The 20,385-nt window shown below is 49.6% G+C and overlaps 1 protein-coding gene across 3 annotated transcripts in view; it reads left to right on the forward strand.

The window, feature by feature from the left end:
* The window catches only part of LOC137432675 (dimethylaniline monooxygenase [N-oxide-forming] 2), a 122,093-nt gene that overhangs the window by 48,614 nt on the left and 53,094 nt on the right, over positions 1-20,385 (forward strand). The gene's annotated exons all lie outside the window — the stretch shown is intronic.

Below are 20,385 nucleotides of genomic sequence, written 5' to 3' on the forward strand. Positions count from 1 at the left end.
GAGTGAGGGAAAGAGAGAGGGACAGGGAGAGGAGGGGAGAATAGGAGGGGAGGGCAAGGGAATAGAGGAAGAGGGGTGGAGGAGAGAGAGCGAGAGACAGGTGGGAGGGGGGGGGGGGAGAGAGAGAAAGAGAGAGAGAGAGAGAGAGATGGAGAGAGCGACTTTTGTATACCTTTTTGTAAAATCATATGTAAAGTTCTCCAAGAGATATCACCAGTCCGTTTTACAATTGGCGGGGCACACATGGTGACCCATTGTGGGCAAGGGGGAGACCCCGGAGGTGGCATCCCTATCCATCGGGATCCATACCTATCTTTGCACACGCAAGGATGCCGAATATTAACACAAAGGTGGTACAGGCACTTTTTTGCAGCACCAGGAAGTGGAGAGGAAGACAGGCACACAGTTTCTGTTAATGCAGCTGATGATACACAGTCGTGGCAAAAAATATTGGCACCAATGCACCTTTTCTAATAATGCAGCTTTTCTTTCAGGAATTTTTTTGAAATTTAAAAATATTTTGGTATCCACATATGTATTTCTTTGGTTTGCAGGGGAACAAAACAAAAAAGCTGAAAAAATTATTAAATCTTAGCTTATTCCACACACAAATACTAAATGGCCCGGACAATATTATTGGCACCTTTTAGAAGATGTTAGAAATATATTTCAAGCAGGTGATTCTTGTTTACTTTGGAATTGAACTCATCTGTCGTGAGTTGCAGGTGCCTGCACAATAAAAATCACTCATTCAACCAGTTTGAATAGAGAAAAGGAGTCATTCTGCTGTTTTGTGTCACTGTGTGTACTGCAATGAGCATAGAGAAAAGAAAGAAAACCAGAGAATTGTCTGAGGGGGTCAGACACAAGATTTTAGCCAAGCATGGACAATCTCAAGGCTACATGTCCATCTCCAGAGACCTTGATGTACCTGTTTCCACCGTATGCAATGTTATCAGGACGTTTAAGGCCCATGGCACTGTAGCCAACCTCCCTGGAAAAGGCTGCAAAAGAAAACTTGATCGAAGATTGCAGCAAAGGAATTATTTTTTTTATTTTTTTTGTATACTGAATCGAGGCTCGTGAAAGAGCTAACATTTACTTCACAAACAAATCAACCAGACAAACAAAATATATAAAAAGAGGGAGCGGAAGACAAGATGGGGAGAGAAGGGGAAGCACACAAACACAACATTTGAGAGCAGGGAGATGTGTGGAAGGGAGAGGGCTTGGGGGGAGGAGGCGTGGGAAGGGGGGGGGGGGGGAGGGAGAAGTATAAAACACAAGGACACCAAGAACTTCCAGGGAAGAAGTTTGAATTTCAAAAAAGTGTATCTGGGGTGAATTAGCAGGGGTAGAAAAGATCAAGGTTTTGGATGGGGGAAGATAAGAGATGGTGGTGAACAGCTGTTTTAAAGACCTGGAGGGCGGAGTGGGATTGAAGAGAGTGAGGGAGTTTGTTCCAGAGGCGGGAGAAAAGAGGAATGAAAGAGTGAAGGTGATAGAGAGTCTTGATTTTGGCAGTTTAACCATAAGAGGGTTGCAGGCAGATCTTGTGCGATCTGTAGGAATATTTGGGGGACAGACAACAGACAGAGCTGCGGGAGCTGGGCCAGAGAGGAGTCGGTAGAAGACAGAAAGACCACCAAACCTGACTGCGGTGAGTAAGTGAAAGGCCCTCGGAGGTAGCTTCATCGCGGGAGATTCCAATGATTCTGAAAGCTTTGGCTTCAACAGCGTGAAGCCGACCTCGGTGTGAGGCAGGAGTACCAGCCCAGAGGGGAGAGCAGTATTCCATTGAGCTGCGGATGAAAGCCTTGGATGTGGTGAGGAGCTCAGGTGTGCCAAGGAAGGACTACGCACGACGGAGGATGCCCATTCGGCTACTGGCTTTGGCGGCCAGCTTGGAAATGTGGTTTTCCCAGGAAAGATCATGGCAGATAGTGAGACCCAAAAGCTTGAGTGACAGAACTTCTTGGAGAGGATTGTTCAGAAAGTAGATGGGAGGGTTGTCCAGTCGGTCTTTTCCGAGAGATATAGTGAGAGTGTGAGATTTGTCAGGATTGAAAGACATGTTCCACTTTGACCAGTCTGTGATTTTGTCAAATTATTAACGAATCATTAACAATTAATTAATCAATCAAAGACAGAATCATTAACGTCATTACATTATACTTTTGAGGTGACCAGTGTCTCAGAGGAGGGACAATCTGATGACACGGAAGTACATGAGGCCTGTGTTGTGGTGCGAGTATCTGCGACCACCTGAGCAAAGGAACGAAGGGATGCTGAAGCAGCCAGAATTTTCGATCCAGGTTCAGCGGTGCTTCGAGAAGGTGAAAGAGGTCTTTTAGTACTTTTAATTATAACAGCAGGAGCAGATGCTTCATTTGAAGGTGCTGGCTCTGTTTTACATGAGGGTTGAAGGAGCTTTGTTTACACTTTGATTCGGCATGTCTCTGGGGCACGATCTTTTTACATGGCCAAATTCACCACAACCAAAACACACAAGGGTTTCTGTATTGGCATACCCCATGTAAGTATGCCGATCCATTTTGAAGGGAAGTATCGCCTGAAACGCTGAAACACCCGCAAGTAGAATCATCTTACTATAATTCACCAAATGTCTGTCCATCTTTCTGTCTATCTGTCCGTCTGTCTGTCGGTCTGTTCCCAGGTACCACAAAAACGGCTGAACCGATCGCAACGAAATTTTGGGTGGGTAATCCTGGGACCCCCTGGAGTAAAATAGGCTATATTGTTTTTCCAATTTTCCCCCAATTTTCCAATTTTTCCAATTTCCAATTTTTCCAATTTTCCAGTTTTTCCAAACACGATGGAATAATATTTACCGATATGAACAGTAATGTGGCGTTTGTTGAAATTCTACAAATACTGTTTAGACTAATGGGGTCACCCATGGGAATCCCACAGGCATGGATGTGTGTGACATTTGGACATATTGATTTAGATGCTGCACCTGCACATTCAGTTTCACAAAATGGTTACTGGCAATTTATCAGATCCACGAATAATGTAATCTACACAATGTATTTACTTCTGATAACATGTGAATGCATGTGCGTGCACATGGGAAATGCAGTTTGAAATGTGTTATTACATCTCATGTAAAATGTAACTTTAAGAGCTCAAATCCTCTGCCTCACACATCATGCACACGGCGGAGAGTGGGTCACACACACACATACACATCCACACATGTACACGCACACACACATGTACACCGACACACATATGCACATACACACATATACACACACACACACACACACACACACACACACACATACAGAGACAGACAGACAGAGAAACAGAGAGAGAAACAGACAGAGAGATAGAGACAGAGAGATAGAGACAGAGAGAGATAGACAGAGAAACAGACAGAGAAACAGACAGAGAGATAGAGACAGAGAGAGAGAGAGAGAGCAAGGACTGACACAGATGGATGGGTGGATGGAGAGCAGGACTGTAGCAGGAGGAAGAGAACATACCCCTGGCTTGTGCTCCTCAGACACCATTGTCATAGATGGCAGGTGACCTGCATTTCCAGTGTTTGGCTCATTTTGTTTCTGAAAACCCGCAGACACGTTTTTGTTTGGTCAAAACCCGTATTGGATGGAAAGTACGATCAATTTTAAAAAAAGAACATTTCGCTACCATTCCACTCGCAAGGACTGACAGACTGATAGACCTGTAGAGTGTAGCGCGAGGCTGTTTCGAGGGAATTTGTTCCCATTAGTGTGTGGAATATTTAGGGAGTTTAACAATAATGTCCTTTGACAGCATGATGACTGGGACCTGTGGAAATTGGGCGTAATGTAAAATGTGACTTCAAGCCTTCAGTACCCCTTTCTTCTTCAGGCCCTCCTCACAAACTCATAATAATCAAGCCCCACTCCCAAACCCCAAGTCTTCCACCTTCCCCTCCCAAACCGAACGCTTCAATTCCACTCCTGCCCGGCACACTCCAAGCCTTCAAACTCCCTCTCCACTCCCAACATCCTCCCCCTTCCTCCACCCACCAAAATAACTCAACCCTCCCTCACCCCCAAAGTGCAAACCTTCCCCTCCAAACTCTGTCTGTCTTTGTTCTCCCTAGCTCTTCTGAACTCCAACCTCCTGTCTTTCCCCTTCCCTCTCCTTCTCCCTCATAAAATCAAAAGTGCATTATTACATCAGATAGATAGAAAGATAGATAGATAGGCAAACAGACAGAAAATACTCAAATTGCATGACACACATTACACAAGGGTATTCTTACAACAGATATACTGTCAAACAGACAGACAGGTAAATATATAGATAGACCTAAACAGATATGTAGATAAGATAGACAGACATACACACAGACACATAGATAGACAAACATACAAATAGATGGACAGATACACACATACACAAATATAGATGGAAATACAGATAGATAGATACTGTAGATAGATAGATAGATAGACATACAGATATAGAGAGAGAGATAGAGAGATAGATAGATAGATAGATAGATAGATAGAGAGAGAGATATAATTATATGGATAGATAGATAGATAGATAGAGAGAGATAGAGATATAATTAGATAGATAGATAGATAGACACTGGGATTGACACAATCTGTCAATTTCCCGACCCGGATCTCAGCCAATGGAGTATCTTCTCTTCTAGACTTGGTTATGACAAACTTCCCTGCTAATGTCTGCTGCTCTTCTTCTGCTCCAATCGGTTCTTCTGATCATGTGCTTGTCAAAGTGGACATCTCTCTGGCCATTCTCAGAGAGCCTCCTCAGCGTCGACGAGTCTGGCATTTCACTCAGGCCAACTGGGACGGTCTTCAAGCAGCTATCAATCGTCTGGATTGGTCTCCCATCTCCACTGCCTCTGACATCAATTCTTCCTGGGAATTCTTCCAAAGCAAACTGATCTCTCTCATGCACAGATTTATCCCATCTCGCCTTCAGTTGTCTTACCTTTCCTCCCGTCCATGGTACACTGAATCTTGTGGTGAGGCAGTTGCCCTGAAACAACTTGCCTTTGCCTCTTGGAAAGCTAATCCAACTGAAGGCAATCTCAGTTCCTTCCACCAAGCTCGGAACAAGTGTGTGTCTACCCTCAGGAGTGCCAGGAAGCACTATCTCTCCTCACTCAAGAATGAACTCTCAAACCTGTCTCCTTCCTCCAAATCCTGGTGGCGTCTGGTCAAATCCGTCTCTGGTGTTTGTTCCCCCTCCATCCCCTCCCTTACCTCAAATGGCCACACAGTTGACATCGCACGTGACAAAGCCGAATGTCTCAACTCTGTGTTTGCCTCAAAATCCTTAGTCCCAAACCCATCTCTCTCTGTTCCCACCTTTCCCAGTCGAACCCAACTGCTCCTGGACTCTGTGTCCTTCTCTCCTGACAAGGTGGAGGAGTTTTTGTCAAACCTCGACTCTGATTCTGCAACTGGACCAGACGGCATCAGCCCACGGGTCCTAAAATCCTGCTCTGCCGCTCTATCTCACCCCCTCTCTGTTCTTTTCACCCTATCTTTTGCTCAAGGTCATCTGCCAGCATCCTGGAAATCAGCAAACATTACCGCTTTACACAAAAAGGTGCAAAAACAGATCCTTGCAACTACAGACAGCCTGCTCCCAATTATCAGCAAAGTCATGGAATCCATCATTGCTTCGGATATGAAATCTTTCCTCTTCTCCAATGGCTTGATCTCTGATCATCAATTTGGTTTCAGACCAGGTCACTCTACTCTGGACATGCTGCTTCTGTTGTCTCAACAATGGATGGAGGTCCTCAATGCCAAACAGGAAATCAGAGCTGTCTCCCTTGACATATCACGTGCCTTCGATACGGTCTGGCACCCAGCTCTGCTCACCAAACTCTCCTCCTATGGTATCCATGGAAATCTCCATGCATGGCTTGCGGACTTCCTCTCTGGTCGTAGTCAACGTGTGGCCCTGAATGGATTTCTCTCATCTCCCCTTCCTGTTCAGGCTGGAGTTCCCCAAGGCAGTGTGTTGGGCCCTGTGCTTTTTCTGGTCTTTATCAATGATCTCTCCGACTCTCTGGAAAATCCTCTCTATCTCTTTGCTGATGACTCCACTCTCTGCCGCTCCATTCCTCTTCCCTCAGATCGGCAGTCTGCAGCCTCCTCACTCTCTGAAGACCTGGACAAAATCACAGACTGGTCAAACAAGTGGAACATGTCTTTCAATCCTGACAAATCTCACACTTACTATGTCTCTCCGAAAAGATCGACTGGACAACCCTCCCATCTACTTTCTCAACAATCCTCTCCAAGAAGTTCTGTCGCTCAAGCTTTTGGGTCTCACTATCTGCCATGATCTTTCTTGGGAAAACCACATTTCCAAGCTGGCCTCCAAAGCCAGTCGCCGACTGGGCATCCTCCGTCGTGCGAAGTCCTTCCTAGGCACACCTGAGCTCCTCACCACATACAAGGCTTTCATCCGCAGCTCAATGGAATACTGTTCTCCCCCTATGGGCTGGTGCTCCTGCCTCACACCTGGCTCGGCTTCACGCTGTTGAATCCAAAGCTTTCAGAATCATTGGAATCTCCCGCGATGAAGCTATCTCTGAGGGCCTTTCACTCACTCACCGCAGGCAGGTAGGTGGTCTTTCTGTCTTCTACCGACTCCTCTCCGGCCTTGCTCCCCCAGCTCTCTCTGTGCTCTGTCCCCCAAATATTCCTACAGGTCGCACAAGATCTGCCAGCCACCCTCTGATGGTTAAACTGCCGAAATCTCGGCTCTCTGCTCACCTTCACTCTTTCATTCCTCTTTTCTCCCGCCTCTGGAACAAACTCCTACACTCACTTCAATCACACTCCTCCCTCCAGGTCTTTAAAACAGCTGTTCACCACCATCTCTTATCTTCCCCCATCCAAAACCTTGATCTTTTCTACCCCCACTAATTCACCCCAGATCCACCTTGTTTGAAATTCCAACTTCTTTCCTGGAAGTCCTGGCAGTGTCCATATGTTTTATACCTCTCCCACCCCCCCCCCCCCTTCCCATGCCTCCCCCCCAAAGCCCTCTCCCTCCCACAGTTCTCTCGATGTCTCCATGTCTCTCCGTCCCTGCTCTCAAATGTTGTGTTTGTGTCCTTCCCCCTCTCTCCCCATCTTGTCTACCGCTCCCGATGTTATTTGTTTTATGTGTCTGTCTTTCTGTGTGATTAATGTTCGCTCTTTCACGAGCCTCGATCTTGTATACAAAAAAAAAAAAAAAAAAAAAAAAATAAATAAAAAAAAAAAAAAAAAAAAAAAAAAAAAAAAAATATATAGATAGATAGAGAGAGATAGAGATATAATTATATGGATAGATAGATAGATAGATAGATAGAGAGAGATAGAGATATAATTATATGGATAGATAGATAGATAGATAGATAGAGAGAGATAGAGATATAATTATATGGATAGATAGATATACAAATACAGATAGATAGACAGACACAACTGGCATCACCTCAACTCACCATTTTATATAAACCCATATGATTTATTTTGCCTTCATAGCTCCGGAGATTTCCCCGCAGAGTACCCAGGCATGGCTGCGGAAGCATGCACGTCGATCCCGCTGGTTAATTTGGTGTGGAAAATCTATACATAAACCTTCATGAATAAAGTACATCAAAACTACAATCCCAAAGGTTTACCTTCAAACAGAGGTCTTTCAAAGAGGATTTCAAGTGGGAAATTGTCGTAATTCAATTCAAATATATATTGAGTCACAGAGCACGAAAGGTCAGTTTATCCTTTTCACAGCTCAGAACAAACATGGCGGATCTCCAACATGAGGTAGATGGACGAGCTAGAGGCCACCGATTACAAATAACTTCATGTTATGGTGGGTTGCTAGGCAACTGCGAGTGCCAATTGGTCTACCACATGGTCCTGCAAGTGCCATACATTAGAAAGGAGGTGGTTACGAGGGAATATGATAGCGATGTTTAAGATAATGAAGGGTATCGACAAAATAAGTGCAGAAAAAGTATTTATCACAATAGGACCAGAGGCCACAGCCTGGAGTAAAGAAGAGGAGAATTCATATGGTAGTAAGGCAAGGATCTTTCACTCAGTCGTTAATGCATGGAATGGTCTCCCTGGAAAGGTAGTAGCAGCAGAAACAGTAGATAAGTTTAAATGGGAATTAGATATTTACCGAGAAAAGTTGGAGATGGAAGGGTAGAGGGATATTGGTAGGTATTTTAGGTGGCTCGAGTATGGCTGGGTATTGTGTGCATCTGTGTGGAGTGTTCAGTCTGTGGGGTCTCCTCAAGGGGTGGTGTGTGGTTGATGTGTGTTTCTCACCCACGAACTGTCTTCGCCCACTCACCTCCCCACCCCTTACCTGGAATTTCTTTTCTTAATTAAAACAAATATATTTTCCCATTTTGATTTTTCCATCCTTGGGATATCTCGGGGCACACCACATTGTCTCATCCACATTCCTCCCCTCATTCCCCCAATTAAATTCCGTCGTTTTGATGGATAAAATTGGTCTGGTGTTGATGTGGTGCAGGCAATGATGGGCCTAATGGCCTCCTCCTGTTTCTCGTTGCCTTGTGGATCCTTGTGTAACTAACTTGTGTATTGTCGTGGGAGCATTTTCCAGGCACAAGGCCAGTTCTAAACCACATATTTTACCTCTTGGAGAACGCAACAACATGTAACACACTCACATCAATCAAGTCCTCAGCCAGTTGTCTGGAGCGTTTTATTTACTCATTAGATCTAAATTCAACAGGAATGCTGACCATTGGTTGATGCTTTACCACAAAGGTCCAAACGCATCGGTGATCGGACCCAGATGAGACAGTTCAATGCTGAGTAAACCACCAACGAATCTTGATTGAATGAATTGCCTCTTATTATAAAAATTTTTGAAAGAGTTTAAAATATCTCACTTTCCTTATTTCTCCATCAAGAACACCCTATGTGTTGGTCTTCTTCATCGCCTTTTGTTGCTCCACTTCTTCTTCTTCTTCTTCTTCACAACGATTACTCCCAAACCTGTCTCACTCATAAAAACTTGATCCATCGATCGTACCCCCAGTACCTAAAGGATCACTTCCTTTCATTCCTTCAACAACCGTTAATTTCACTCCTCACATGATGTCTGTATCCATATATCTAGATTGGGAAACTTCAGAAGTCTTACCTTTTAATGTTCTTACCTTTGCAATCTGTCTTTTATGTGCTTTTAAGTGTTCTGACAGGTCATCAGGCATGAGTTGAGGCAGGAAAGATGCCATCACGCAAAGTATGCCAAAGGCGTTCACCACACCCCCAGACTAAACTGCAGACAAATGGCAGCCAAGCGGGGTGGGCTAGTGGTGTGATGGCTGAGGATGGGGGCAGAAGCTAAAAAGGCGGGGTGCAAGCCACGGGGGTTAGGAGATGCACAGCAGCTTTGCCATGGAGTCTGCATACACATACCTGGAGTTTCATACATACCTGGCACGGCACACTTCGGTTTGAAGCCTTCAATCCTGCATACACCACAAGCCATTCCCACCTCCCATTTGTGCCAGACTAGCTCAAGGACAAAGTGTGTTCCTGTGTCCTGTGGAGGTGCAGTCAATGGGATTTCAGTCCTGTCAATATCCCTGGTCTATCTTTAAGGAGGCGGTTGAGGAGATATCAGAACTGCATGTGTTAGTTTACTCACAGTAATGTCCACATGGGTGTGCGTGTTGCTAGGAGACAGGGCAGCATGTAAAAATCCGTTCTAAATAACCATTTGAATATTTGAATAACAGTTTGATCCAGAGATAAGTGGGGTGGTCGTGCTGATTGGTACAGATGTTATATTTAAGGTAAGACTAGTGTGGATCGGCTCACTACGCTTGCCTCACCGCATATCACTACAGAGGTACAGGCTTGTTTTAACTGAGGATAATGACCTGACTGAACTTGAGTTTCAGTGTTGTCGTGATTTCCACCAATCATCATGCAAACATTTTTATTGTACAAATTTATTTGTAATATTGGTGATTTTTTATTTTTGTAATTTGTAATCTAGAAAGGTCGAAGTGGTCCAAAGCTCTAAATGGTCAAGGGTCCAAGATCTGTCTGAAGGGGCTAAGCCTCTAAGTGGTATAAAGGGTATAAAATATCAAAGGGTGAAGGGATCTAAAGGTGTCTAAAGTATTGAAAGGATCTTAAAGTTAAAAGGGGTCTAAAGGGTCTTTTGTGTGGGTCTTTGGGATCTTTAAGGGCCTTTGCATTATTTTGGGTCCTATGGTTCTTCGGGATCTTTTGGTTCTTTGGAGTTTTGGGTATTCAGAGTGTTTTGGGTATTCAGGTTATTTTGGGTCCTCTGGGGCTTCAGAGTATTTAAGGGTCTTTGGGGTATTTTGGATCTTTGGGTATTTTGGGACTTTGGGATATTTTGCATCCTGTAGATCTTTTGGGTTTTTGGGGTATTTTTTGGGTCCTTTGGCTCTGCTTGGTCTTTAAGGGTATTTGGGGTATTTTGTGTTGACTGAGTCTTTCGTGTCCTTTGGGTTTTTGGGATCTCTAAGGTCTTCTGGGTCTTTTGCGTGTTTGGGGTCTTTTGGGTCCTCAGGGTCTTTTGGGTCTTTGCAGTTTTTGGGGTCTTCAGGGTCTTAGAGGTCTTTAGGGGTCTTGGTGGTCCTAAGGGTCTTAAATGGTCTTCAAAGGTCTAATGGGTCTCAGCAGTCTAAAGGGTCGAAAGGTACATTTCAATACTACATAAATAATAAACGTACGCAACTGAGTTCAAACAGTACGTAATTGATTGACATATAGTCACACAGCTTCATAGACGGACAGACGCTGAGACCGAGGTCCTTTTCTATTATGGATGTGGATGATTTAATGTATTATCATGTAATGGAATGTGTGATGAGAGTTATAAATGTGTGATATAATACATTAAATCCTCAAAGTGAAGTTTGAATAGTGTTGTTGCATTGATGGGTTGACTAACTGCCTGGGCACAACTGTTGTTGTGGATCCATCAGGTGACGGGATTCCTCTGAGCAAATCCCAGGCAATTATTCCGGGTGACGAATACAATCACAAGATTGTTCCAGTGAAACAAACACATTGGTAAAACAAAGACACGTTGATGAAATCCCAGATACGTTCCAGGCAAACTTCAATGATGATTGGTATAGTGAAAGTGGTTATTCTCGATAACGATAACTGCCATACAGACAACATAAACCAGTTTTGGATGGCTGATTCTCAGCAGGTAATACCACATATACTCAGATTGCTTTAGAGAACGTCCTCAGAGCACCTTTTGGCACAGCCTCTTGCTCTTGGCAACAAAAGATCATATCTTGCAGTTGGTAACTCTATTCTTGTGCAGTAAACCAAAATGTTGTTGACTCGATCCTGCATGTTCATTCCCAGTGCACCTAACTCTGAGTATAGGTGGGGAGATGTTTTTGCATTAAATCACAAACACTAACACAACAGTTATATACTGTAACTAACATGTGTGAAATATTGTTTTTTTATTCCAAGAACAACTTCACTTGATGTTTGTTTTGCTTACTGTTTTCACTCATTGCCATATCACACTTAAAATGAGTTTCTCAGCCGATGTCATCAACTTTTATGGTGCATCAGGAGTGGGTAAAAGACAAAGGTGGAGCAGGATTTAAAAGATAGAGCTGATTCGACAATATAACTGAAAATTAGTAAATTATGCTTTGTTACATCTATTACTGCAGATTTGGTAGCGAATAACAGGGAAACAACGAATACTGTTGCCGAGTGGTTATGGTGGTGGACTAGAAATCAATTGGCGTCTTCGCATGTAGGTTCAAAGTCTAGCTGGTGAGCAGGTGTTTATTGAAGGTTCCATAGCGTAATGGGTACCGCATTCATGGACACGTGGCCTCCTCTTGCATCCAAGCTCCTTGTGTGTTATTGTTTTTTTTCATGCTCAAAATGTTTTTGCCAATTCTTTTGGAACTGATCACATGTTTATAGCAGAACAAGTGAGTACAAAATATGGTAACAGGAGGAGGAGATTTGGAAGATAATGCCTGTGCTCTTTCAACACAACATTGCAGGAACGAGGACAGCCCCAGGGCATTAAAAAAAAATTTGACATGAATACGTCAATGGATATTGGATATGCCTAAGTCAACATTTAGATGTCAACCTAAAGCGCGGCGCTACGCGCGCTTACTTGCTACCAAGGAGGAAGCGGACAACGTGGTTAAACAAAAGAGTCTTTATTCTCAAGAGGTCACTGTAGCACTGGCGCGCTGCGGGCTGCGCGCCCAGTGTATATCCTGAGGCCACGCCTACCCCTCGGGCGTGGCCGCCGCCCACTTGGTGCGCGGAATGATGTCACCACGCCAGTGGGCTTTCGTGTCTGCCACATGCGCCCCCCCAAAATTCCCGCGCACCTGCAGGGCCAGTTTGCGGGGCAAACGGATGACCCGGCCGAAGCGCCCTCTGGCGACCGGCGGCGTCCGGGGTGCAGGGATGCCAGCTCGGATGCCCCTGGCTGTACCCGGGATGGGTGCCGGACCGGGGGGCGACGTGCCGGCGGTGCTGGGCGGTGCCGGGGGTCCGCCCGCCGGGGGGCGGCCCCGACGCGGGGGCCGAGCCACCGGCGGTGGGTGGTCCACGTCGAGGTGGGCCGGGTTGAGTCGATCCACCGAGACGCAGTCGGGAATACTGCCGATGTCCAAGGTGAAGAATTTCACCCCGGTCTCCAGCACGCGGAAAGGCCCGTCGTACAGGGGCCGCAGTGGTGTCCGGTGGGCGTCGTGCCGGACGAAGACATACTCCGCGGTGCGAAGCTCCGGGGCGACGTGCGTGGGTGGGTGCCCGTGGCATGCCGTTGGCACCGGGGCGAACCTCTGGGCAGTCTCTTGCAGAGCGGAGCACTGCTGTGCCGCGGACCATGGTGCCGTGGAGTCGGGGAGGAACTCGCCCGGCACCCGCAGCGGTTGTCCAAAGACCAACTCCGCCGCGGATGCGCGCAGGTCCTCCTTGGGCGCCGTCCGGAGGCCCAGCAGGACCCAGGGGAGCCTGTCGACCCAGCCGCCGTCGCTGAGGGTGGCCCGGAGCGCGGCCTTCAACGAGCGGTGGAACCGCTCGCACAGGCCGTTAGCCTGGGGGTGGGAGGCCGTGGTGCGGTGCAGCTGGACCCCGAGCCCCCGCGCGACCGCCCCCCAGAGCTCCGAGGTGAACTGGGGGCCGCGGTCGGACGAGATGTCCGAGGGGGTGCCGAACCGGGCGACCCAGGTGGCGATGAACGCCTGCGCGACGTCCGCCGCCGTCGTTGACGCCAAAGGCACGGCCTCCGGCCACCGGGTGGTGCGGTCCATCATGGTCAGCACGTGGGTGAAACCCCGCGAGGGGGGCAGAGGTCCAACCAGGTCCACGTGAACGTGGTCAAACCGACGTTCCGGCACCGCAAACGGGGCCAATGGGGCCTGGGTGTGTCGGTGCACCTTCGCGCGCTGGCACGCGAGGCACATCCTGACCCAGCCCCGGACGGCCTTCCGGAGGCCATGCCAGACAAACTTGTCGGCGATCAACCTCTGGGAGGCCCTCGTGCCCGGGTGGGACAGGCCGTGGATGGAGTCGAAAATCCGGCGCTGCCAGCCCGCGGGCACGATGGGGCGAGGCCGCCGGAGGGAGACGTCGCACCAGAGGGCCGTGCCCGTGCCGTTTAACGGCACCTCGGTGACGCGGAGGCCCGTAACGGCGGTCCGCAAGGCCTGGACGTCGGGGTCGGCGGCCTGGTCCGCCGCCATCCGGACATAGTCGATGCCGAGGTGGACCGCGTGGGCAACGGACCGGGAAAGGCAATCCGCCACCGGGTTGTCCTTCCCCGCGACGTGCCGGATGTCCGTCATGTATTCGGACACGGTCGAGAGGTGACGCTGCTGCCGAGCCAACCACGGCTCGGCGACCTTGCCCATCGCGAACACCAGTGGCTTGTGGTCGACGAAGGCCGTGAACTCACGGCCCTCAAGCAGATGGCGGAAGTGCCTGACCACCAGGTGGAGCCCGAGCAACTCGCGGTCAAAGGTACTGTACCGGCGTTCGGGCGGGCAAAGCTGCCGGCTGAAGAACGCCAGCGGTTGCCAAGCTCCATGCACCCATTGCTCGTGCACCGCGCCCAGCGCGTAGTCCGAGGCGTCGGTGGTGAGGGCGATCGGTGCATCGGTGCATCGGTGGTGATCGGTGCATCGACGGTGGTGATCGGTGCATCGGCGATCGGTGCATCGGGCACCGGGTGCGCGAGCATGGTGGCGTTTGCCAAGGCGAGCTTCGCGCCCACGAACGCCACGTCCATCTGCTCGGTCAGGTGACATCACCTTTGCCCGGCTTCCCCCGGAGGGCCTCGTGCAGGGGGCGCAGGAGGTGGGCGATGCGGGGCAGGAAACAGTGGTAAAAGTTTACCATGCCCAGGACCTCCTGGAGCCCCCTGATCGTGCGGGGGCGCGGAAACCCCTTCACCGCCTCCACCTTGGCCGGTAGGGGGACGGCCCCGTGCCTGGTGACGCGGTGCCCCAAAAAGTCGATTTCGGCGACACCGAACCGGCACTTGGCGGGGTTCACGATCAGGCCGTGCTGGCCCAGACATTCGAAGAGCGTGCGGAGATGTTGTCGGTGCTCTTTGCGGGACGCGCTGGCGACGAGGATGTCGTCCAGGTATACGTACACAAAATCCAAGTCGCGCAAGACGCTGTCCATGAGGCGCTGGAACACCTGAGCCACATTCTTCAAACCGAAGGGCATCCGAAGAAATTCGAAAAGACTGAACGGCGTGATGACAGCCGTCTTCGGGATGTCCTCCGGCCTGACGGGTACCTGGTGGTAACCGCGTATGAGGTCCACCTTTGAGAAGAAGGACATATTCGCCAAGCGGGCGGAAAAGTCCTGAATATCGGGGACGGGGTAGCGGTCGGGGGTGGTGGCGTCGTTGAGACGGCGGTAGTCCCCACACGGTCGCCATCCCCCGCCGGGCTTGGGCACGATGTGGAGCGGCGACGCCCATGCACTCTCAGAGCGCCGCACGATGCCGAGCCGCTCCAGCGTAGCAAACTCCGCTTTAGCTACCGCGAGCTTCGTCGGCTTGAGGTGGCGTGCCCGGGCATAGACCGGTGGCCTGGCGGTGGGGATGTGGTGTTCCACCCCGTGCTTGACGGTCCCCGCCGAGAAGGTGGGCCTCGTGAGGACCGGGAAACCCGCGAGGAGGCGGGTGAATTCGTTCGCTGCCGGAAGCGTGCAAATGAACCTGGCCGGAACGGAACCGCTCAGCAAGCCGCTCGGCGAGCCGCTCGATGAGCCGCTCAGTGAGCTGCTCAACGAGGCGGGCAGCGCGCACGCGAGCGAGCTGAACGTCTCAGCCTGGACAAGCCTTCTGTGCTTGACGTCGACCAACAGGCCATTGGCACAGAGGAAGTCCGTGCCGAGCAGTGCCATAGGCACGCCGGCAGTGACGAACGACCATCGGAAAACCTGCCTTCCGAACCGCAGAGAAAGGCAGCGTTTTCCGTACGTGCGAATGGGCGTACCGTTGGCAGCAAGCAGCGAGGGGCCCCGGCCCGCGGACTGCTTGTCGGACGTACCGGCGGGAACGACACTCACCTGCGCTCCCGTGTCACACAGGTAACGGCGCCCGAATAAGGTGTCCGTTATGTATAGGAGGCTGTTTAATCGGCCGGCGCTCAGTGCCACTACCGAGGGCCGGCCCGGGCGTTTCCCGACCTGCCGAATGAGCATGGCGGGCGACATTGCCGAGCCTCATGGCCGAACCTAGCGTGGAAATGGCACCAGGTTTGCGGTGAAGCCGGAGGCCGCGGTTTTCGCGGTGGTGGTGGGCGGGGCGTGGCGGCCGCCACGAGGCGGCCCTCGGAGCAGGGGTGGGCACCCGCAGGAGGTTCGGGCTCGGGAGCCGCTACGGCCGCACCGAAACTCGCCCGCGTGTCCAAAGCCGCGTAGTACTTGTCGGCCTCGGCCGTGAACGCACGGGGTTCCGTTGTCGCGGAACCGGCCAACGCGAGGCGGACTCGTGCTGGCAGCTGACGTCGAAATAACGCCCGGAATAGAGCGTTCGGGGTTTCGTCGCCCATGAGCGACAGCATATGGTCCATTCGGACCGACGGTCATGTGTCACCGAGCTCGGGGAGGTCCAAGAGGCGAGCGGCCCATGCGTCCACGGTGAGGCCGAACGTGGCGAGGAGACGCTTGATCGCCCCGTACCTGTCGTGGGCCGGTGGGTTCCTCAGGACCGACACGACGCGGGCGGCCGCGCCGGCCCCGAGGGAGGCGACCACGTGGCAGTAGTGTGTCTCGTCCGCCGTGATGCGTCGAAGCCTGAACTGGGCTTCGGCCTGCAGGAACCAGATCTCTGCCTGAGCTTCCCAGAACTCGGGGAGCTTCATTGCTACCGCGTTGGTTGCCATGTCGGGTGGTCAGCGACGGCTGACCAGAATGTTGGAGGTCACCAATTAAAGCACGGCGCTACGCGCGCTTACTTGCTACCAAGGAGGAAGCGGACAACGCGGTTAAACAAAAGAGTCTTTATTCTCAAGAGGTCACTGTAGCACTGGCTCGCTCCGAGCTGCATGCCCAGTGTATATCCTGAGGCCACGCCTACCCCTCGGGCGTGGCCGCCGCCCACTTGGTGAGCGGAATGATGTCACCACGCCAGTGGGCTTTCGTGTCCGCCACAAACCCACATTTACATTTGATCTCAATGAAAGATCACATGAAGAACTAAAACGGCATGTACTCGGTAGAGTTCACTCCCCCGCCAGGCTGAACAGTTTACCTTTTGTATTCCACTGATAGGCCGGATCTGGGTCTGGACCTAACCAAAATCTAATCAGCTTGTTATTGTCACCTACTATAACCACCTACTGTTGTAACTGTCCACTAATTTTTGAGATATCATGCTATCAATTATTTTTGGCCACCTTCAGTGGTGGAGGTAAAGAGAGGTAAAGAGAGGTAAAGAGAGGTAAAGACAGAGGCAGAGGCAGAGACAGAGACAGAGAGACAGAGAGACAGAGAGACAGAGAGAGAGAGACAGAGAGAGAGAGAGAGAGAGAGAGAGAGAGAGAGAGAGAGAGAGAGAGAGAGACTTTGACTTTTAAACTCTTTTTATTATAAAATTATAAAACAAGAGTACCACCAAAGGCAATTCATCCAGGAAAATCAGTAAAATCATAGAAATCCCGGAAGGAAAAAACAATCAGTGCACTGCAAACCAAGCAACAGAAAAGGTGCAAATACCAAAAAAAAACACGAGGAGAAAATCAAGGCATAATTTCTAAACTAGGCATAATTTTATATGTACAAATTTACAATCGCATCTGCAACCATGAGGAGAGACGGAAGAAAGAAAGAGTAGGTCAAGACCAGGGGGAGAAAAAAGCCGGCAAGGAGAAGCATGGAACAGTGTATAAGAAACACCTGCACTGTATTATAAAGAAATTAACAATTTGTTATCTTGGACCTCACAAATCCCTCCAACACACCAGGTCGCAACAAAATTTGCAAGGTCGTTTGCAGTTTGGGCACAGCCAAATTCAAGCTTGAGCCTTGCTGACACCAACGAACTAAAAAACACCATAATACTGCATTCCTGCATGGGTCTGCCGCCCAGCTTCGCCTTCCGCGACAGGTATACGGCCAGTTTAGCGGTAGCGGTTAGGAACCCGAATACAATAGATGTGGTTCCCTTTTTGGGAGGAAAGCCAAAGATGTAAGCTTTCAAAGAAAAGGTAACCCGCAATCTATGGGAAATAAAATTTAACAAATGAAACAAAGGAGAAAGTCTTTCACAATTAATGAAAGCATGAAACAAATCTTCCCTCACCGGACAAAAGGGGCAACAGCCAGAAATGGGGGGAAAAAAACGAATGACAGCATTGGAAGGAACAATCCAGTGGGCCAAACGCCACTGAAGGTCACCTGTTCTTTTAGAAATAAGTCCAGCATACATTGTATCCCATAAAGGCTCAGATGGGGGACCGGGAGGCAAGAGTCCTTTCCACCGGGTAACCCCAGCTAGAGGTGGGTCCCCAAGAAGAAGTTTTTTTTTTTTTTTTTTTTTTTTTTTTTGTATACAAGATCGAGGCTCGTGAAAGAGCGAACATTAATCACACAGAAAGACAAACCGACACATAAAACATATAACATCGGGAGCGGTAGACAAGATGGGGAGAGAGGGGGAAGGACACAAACACAACATTTGAGAGCAGGGACCGAGAGACATGGAGACATCGAGAGATCTGAGAGAGGGCGAGGGCTTTGGGGGGGGGGGGGCATGGGAAGGGAGCGGTGGGAGAGGTATAAAACATATGGACACTGCCAGGACTTCCAGGAAAGAAGTTGGAATTTCAAACAAGGTGGATCTGGGGTGAATTAGCGGGGGTAGAAAAGATCAAGGTTTTGGATGGGGGAAGATAAGAGATGGTGGTGAACAGCTGTTTTAAAGACCTGGAGGGAGGAGTGGGATTGAAGGGAGTGACGGAGTTTGTTCCAGAGGCGGGAGAAAAGAGGAATGAAAGAGTGAAGGTGAGCAGAGAGCCGAGATTTCGGCAGTTTAACCATCAGAGGGTTGCTGGCAGATCTTGTGCGACCTGTAGGAATATTTGGGGGACAGAGCACAGAGAGAGCTGGGGGTGCAAGGCCGGAGAGGACTCGGTAGAAGACAGAAAGACCACCTACCTGCCTGCGGTGAGTGAGTGAAAGGCCCTCAGAGATAGCTTCATCGCGGGAGATTCCAATAATTCTGAAAGCTTTGGTTTCAACAGCGTGAAGCCGAGCTAGGTGTGAGGCAGGAGCACCGGCCCATAGGGGAGAACAGTATTCCATTGAGCTGCGGATGAAAGCCTTGTATGTGGTGAGGAGCTCAGGTGTGCCGAGGAAGGACTTCGCACGACGGAGGATGCCCAGTCGGCGACTGGCTTTGGAGGCCAGCTTGGAAATGTGGTTTTCCCAAGAAAGATCATGGCAGATAGTGAGACCCAAAATCTTGAGCGACAGAACTTCTTGGAGAGGATTGTTGAGAAAGTAGATGGGAGGGTTGTCCAGTCGATCTTTTCGGAGAGACATAGTAAGAGTGTGAGATTTGTCAGGATTGAAAGACATGTTCCACTTGTTTGACCAGTCTGTGATTTTGTCCAGGTCTTCAGAGAGTGAGGAGGCAGCAGACTGCCGATCTGAGGGAAGAGGAATGGAGCGGCAGAGAGTGGAGTCATCAGCAAAGAGATAGAGAGGATTTTCGAGAGAGTCAGAGAGATCATTGATGAAGACCAGAAAAAGCACGGGGCCCAGAACACTGCCTTGGGGAACTCCAGCCTGAACAGGAAGAGGAGATGAGAGAAACCCATTCAGGGCCACACGTTGACGACGACTAGAGAGGAAGTCCGCCAGCCATGCGTGGAGATTTCCATGGATACCAAAGGAGGAGAGTTTGGTGAGCAGAGCGGGGTGCCAGACCGTGTCGAAGGCACGTGATATATCGAGGGAGACAGCTCTAATTTCCTGTTTGGCATTGAGGACCTCCATCCATTGTTGAGACAGCAGAAGCAGCATGTCCAGAGTAGAGTGACCTGGTCTGAAACCAAATTGATGATCAGAGATCAAGCCATTGGAGAAGAGGAAAGATTTCATATCCGAAGCAATGATGGATTCCATGACTTTGCTGATAATTGGGAGAAGGCTGATTGGTCTGTAGTTGCTAGGATCTGTTTTTGCACCTTTTTTGTGCAAAGCGGTGATGTTGGCTGATTTCCAAGCAGATGGCAGTTGACCTTGAGCAAAAGAGAGGGTGAAGAGAACAGAGAGAGGGTGAGATAGAGCAGCAGAGCAGGATTTTAGGACCCGTGGGCTGATGCCGTCGGGTCCAGTTGCAGAATCAGAGTCGAGGGTTGACAGAAACTTTTCCACCTTGTCAGGAGGAAAGGACACGGAGTCCAGGAGCAGCAGGGTACGACTGGGTATGGTGGGTACAGAGAGGGATGGGTTTGGGACACAAGATTTAGAGGCAAACACAGAGTTGAGGCATTCAGCTTTTTCACGTGCGGAGTCAGCTGTGTCGCCGTTTGAGGTAAGGGAGGGGATGGAGGGGGAACAAACACCAGAAACGGATTTGACCAGACGCCACCAGGATTTGGAAGAGGGAGACAGATAAGAGAGTTCGGTCTTGAGAATGGAGAGATATTGTTTCCTGGCTCTCCTGAGGGTGGACACACACTTGTTTCGGGCTTTGTGAAAGGAAATGAGATTTCCTTCCGTTGGATTTGCTTTCCAGGAGACGAAGGCAAGTTGTTTCTGGGCAACAGCCTCACCACAAGATTCCGTGTACCATGGACGGGAGGAAGGGTAT

Source organism: Myxine glutinosa, chromosome 8, assembly GCF_964187855.1.
Source record: "Myxine glutinosa chromosome 8, kmMyxGlut1.1, whole genome shotgun sequence".
In the NCBI taxonomy this organism is placed as follows: domain Eukaryota; kingdom Metazoa; phylum Chordata; class Myxini; order Myxiniformes; family Myxinidae; genus Myxine; species Myxine glutinosa.